Source organism: Pinus tabuliformis, chromosome 8 (assembly GCF_031772625.1).
Source record: "Pinus tabuliformis cultivar Carrire ecotype Pingquan chromosome 8, CPIR1, whole genome shotgun sequence".
NCBI lineage: Eukaryota > Viridiplantae > Streptophyta > Pinopsida > Pinales > Pinaceae > Pinus > Pinus tabuliformis.
This window is the reverse complement of record NC_142294.1, coordinates 213,435,240-213,440,116: the sequence shown is the minus strand read 5'-3', so window position 1 is coordinate 213,440,116 and position 4,877 is coordinate 213,435,240. Positions and strand designations below refer to the sequence as shown.

Sequence of the window (4,877 nt, the reverse complement as noted above, 5' to 3'; positions counted from 1 at the left end):
ATGCACTGTCCTAAATCAAAATCAACAAGCAGTCTAAATGCAAATGCACGTGCATGTATTTGTTTTCCGCTTTCTTAATGTGTGAATGACAAAAAGAATGCTAAATACAAATCTGAATTATTTCTTCTTTCAAAGCGACAGTACTAACGATTTTCTTTTCAAAAAACGACAGGAAGGCAAGACGACACTTTGCGATTTTGAATTGAAAACTGCTTTCGACACTTGAAATACTTATAAATTCAGATCAAATACAAGAGTAACAGTGTAATCGACTATAAAAAAGAGAAGTATTATTTTCCTTGACTGAAAACGACACTTGCAACACTTTCAAATAAAAGGACCACAGTTCGATTAAGCTACTATTTTGTAAATGAGAACTGTGAATGGCGAAAAATACATAAACACATTCAAAAATATTTGTACAATGGAGGCTGAATGATGCAAAGGAAGGGGGTTTCTACAATGATCTACTGATCATAGATAGCAAAACTCCTGAATAAAACTAAAGACAGTGAAGAAAAAACCAAAATCTGGAGGCAGATCTAGTCTTGTCTAATCATCGCACCTGTAACACAGGGAAACAGGGATGCATCCCACCTACTGCACACGGGAGGTGCGATGCATCTAGATTGCTAAGAAGACAAGGTGCGATGGTCCAGGGATGAGACTTTAACTTGGTTTTTGGTCACAGTTTGCAATTTAGTTCAGGGATTTAGGCCGAGCAAATGATAGTTAGTAACTACAAAGTATAGGGATGATCTAATGAGGTTACTCAAGCTACCTCTAGGGCACTTAGGATGTTTGAAAGTCAATTGTTTAGTTCATAAACAAAACCAGAGATTGACTAAAGCAGCGTTGATCTACTTTGCACTTGCATAGCAAATGCAGTTCGAAGGCTAGCTGGCTTGACTTCAGTCTCCGTCTGTGGTTTATGAATCAAACAAATAGAGATAAGAAATCAAACTAATCGTTCCCCAGCAGAGTCGCCATTTTGTTATCGGGAAATCTAGCGTCTATTCAGAGTTGCTAGTCCCACTAAGACGGCTAGCTATCTTAGAAACAAACAGATTAAAGTCACTTGTTTTTCCTTTACAAGAGAGAGATGAGAAAGAAGTAGAGAGTACCAACCTTAATCTTCCGCTTGGCTCCTTTCTTGTTTCCTTTCTCCTTTGACAGAATCTCGCCACTGATTCCTTACTTGTCTCGCTTCAAAGAGCACCTATAGATTCACAGCAGCATAATACCATCAAAGCATAGAGATCTTTCACTGTAAACTATATAGGATCAGATATATATTGACCATACAAATGCATACCAGCACAATATTTAGAGAGACACAATAATATGGAGGAAAACTCAAATAGCTTTATTAGTATAAGTAGTAGAAGAGAGGATTACAACCACTTGGTCTGACCCAATTCCATCCTCCCAGATTGAAAGCCCTCTTCACCTCACACAAAGCAAGATCACCCAACAATGTCTTCAAAGAGAAACCAACATCACCTCTTTGCAAATTACCCAATTCCAACCTTTGGATCTCTTAGATGAGGGATCCATTTATAGATATTTGTAGGGGGGTGAGTCATCTTCTGGGATTTTTATTAGTGTCATCTCTCTGATAGTTCTTAGTTCCACATGGAGATTTTAGATCTCTTACTTATCCATGGGCGAACTCAAAGAGGCAAGTGTCAAATGAGCAGTTTCTAGAAGATTCTATGGGTTTCCACCTAGCAAACTGCTTGTGCCATTTATTTGCTCTAGCTCATCGCACCCTACAGAAGGGCTTTTCAGTGTGCATCACACTTTTTGCATGTGGCAGGTGAGATGCATCGCACCCTTTGCACTGGGCAGTCTGTATGGTCCTGCTTTGACCAGTTCTGAGTGGTTTTTCATGGAAAACTTCTAGGAGATGATGTAATCAACTGACCTTGCTCCTTTAGGGTATGAAACAACACTTTTAGGGACTTAGAAGCCCTTGGTTTATGGACATATGCAATTGGGGTTGCAGTGCCCAAATATGTCTATAACACAATGACCACTACAAAAGATCCTAAACTTGCTTACTAAGGTATGTGACATATACTATGAGTCTGATTTATTTCAACACACAATATTTTACCTTGTTTGTCCATCTATTACTGCATCAACCAACTTCTTCTAAAATCATACTTAGTGCTTTCATCTTGAATCTAACTAAGTTCAATTAGCAATTGTTAGAGTGATCAATTCTAACCAATTGCATTTACATGTTGAGTTGATCAGGCTCAAAATGTTTCACTTACAAAACTCAAAATTTAAGAACACTAGTTTGGAGCATTGTGGAAAAGTTTGTTTCTCAATCTTCACCCATATAGGATGCATTTTTGTACGTTGTTCTTCAATGACCCAACTCAGATTCACAAGTTACTCCTCAAGACCGTCTTCAAGGACGTTCCAAACAATGACCAACACCAGTAAAATAATGCAGCGAAGACAATTTACCTGGCACAACAACCAACTCGAAATGCCTCAATTTGAAGAGCATTTCACAATTCATATCTCAATATCAAGGTGATTTACAACAATGAGCTTGATTTTAAGGAAGATAAGCGACAAGAAAACTTCGAAGAAGGTTGGGAACGATGCCAATGACCTACAAAAAATGTTTTGGTAATCGCCTCCAATTTTTCTTGTTCATGTGCTCCAAGAGTTTCAACAGAACTCTAGGCATTAGAGATGGAATTTTTCCCCTCATAGGATCTCTGCAAACCTCTTGAGACTCCTGCAAAGAATAACTCGGAGAGGATCTCAACAACTGGACTAGGGCTCCACCAAGAGTAAATCCATATGCATATTTTAATGAGATAAATGATACCATTGATTGTGATAAAAGAGGGTCTATAACCATCTACTGATATTGCCTGTGCCTGATAGTATATTTCCACCCAAAATAGGATCAACAAAGTATATCTGGTAAAAAATAGCAGACCAGGCATATCAAGCAAAACATGTAGCAAAATTGCAGGTTTTATGTACTGCACACTTCGGCAAAATATAAAGACAACACACCGAACTCCATTCACAACAACATTAATAAAATGAAAAACTTTTTGTGTTGTCCACCCATATTCTGGCACTCTGAGCTCAATCCTTATATGTTGAATAAGATCAACTACCACAATGAGTCCGTAGAACCCAAAAAGCATGTAGAAAATCTTGTCTTGCCAAACATTCGAACTATTTACATCTACCCAGCAATCCATTGCTCCCTGCACAAAGGCTTACACCATCTCCTCAGTATTTAACAAAGCTCTCGTGCAAGAACCTAAAATAATTTATCCAACAAAAGGGAAATGGCAGAGCTTCTCCTTAATCCATAGATACTCGGATTACCGACCTCTAGCTACGAACACTTATCGTACCTGCATGATACATCGTTATTCCACTGCATCGCAGAGATCCCACCGTCGAATCATCATTATAGGCCACTTCCATCATTAGAAACCCGTGCAAGACCAAATCTAAATCTAAAGATGAATCAACGCTTGAATACCCTTTGAATTCTCCATAGATTTGTGATCGTTATACAGACATCGAATTCAACTCAAAACCCATTTCCCGTGCTCAACATTTGCCTCTGTTGCTAAGATTTTGATCACCAGATGCACAACAATGTTCCACAACTTCTCTCAAATGAAATATTCTGGCCACACCAACGATCCACCAGCGATAAACATGTTGATCCACCACAACCTGTTGCGTATGCACGTCAAATTTGAGCACGCGAAAAAACTTTCATTCACTCACCGAACATAGATATGTCAGTCTTTGGAAACAAATATCTATTTGAATATCTGCATCTCCTCCACTGATCCAGCAACAAAGATGCCATGCTCAAACCACTTAAAATTAACCATAGGTTTTGACAGATGATGGACAAGCTTAAAAAAAAATAAAACAAAATATAGTCCCCCTAAACCCAGGATAGATGAAGCTTCCTCAGCCCATGACGGGCCAAGACCAGGAGGAGCCAGGCCATTAGGGGCTTTGATACCATGACAAAAAATAATGAATCAAATTGGGCATCTCTCATGTGAGAGATTGCACCTAGAGACTGCCTCTGGCAGAAAGCTCTACGATTTCAGTGCCACAATCTTCCTTTACCGTGGAGGCTGAGGGCACGAACAAGAATCTTCAACCAAAAAAAACTCCTTGACCACATGGTCTTTTCCTAACTGCATTAGGCACGATGGGCCTCCCACACCACAGATCTCAACATATCTCACTGGGAGAAGATCTCACCAGGCTTCAAACGAATCAACCTTTGTTGCAGCGACCACTGGATTCACTTCCTCATCGACTGCGCTCAATCCAGCAACCAACCTTGCTGCGTTCCACAACCACAACCTCTTCTCAAACAAATCTTCCTAGCCTTATCACACACAACAAATCAAATCTAAAAATCTGGAATTGGTGAGGCACAAGAGGCTTCTCCAGCTTCCAATCATCACCCCCCACGCAAATCTCTGGACAACGCCCTACTCAACCCTCTTATGAAGCGCTGAATTCTCCACACATAAATATGCCTCCCCACACACTTCACGTAAACCACCACTCAGTCATACAGTCACATTCTCAGCCCTGAAGCTCTGATACCATGTTAATTTTACATCAGGAAATCTCTCTTCTATTAATCAAATATGAAATTACATATATACAGGAGTATTGTCTCAAGATAGGAAAACTATCTTGGACACACAATTTGTTGGTTGAGAGAATATCTCAACCACACACCAAACTAGGGAAACCACTCCTATAGAATAGGAACAAACTCTTTACATAGAGAGTCACAACTGAGACAAGTAGGAATTGATATTCCAACAGTGCTGGCCATAATT

At 39.5% G+C, this 4,877-nt stretch overlaps 1 pseudogene; it reads right to left on the bottom strand.

Moving 5' to 3' along the window:
- Positions 1–2,702: 2,702 nt before the first annotated feature.
- Positions 2,703–3,269, bottom strand: LOC149234890 (tobamovirus multiplication protein 3 pseudogene; annotated as a pseudogene).
- Positions 3,270–4,877: the final 1,608 nt, after the last annotated feature.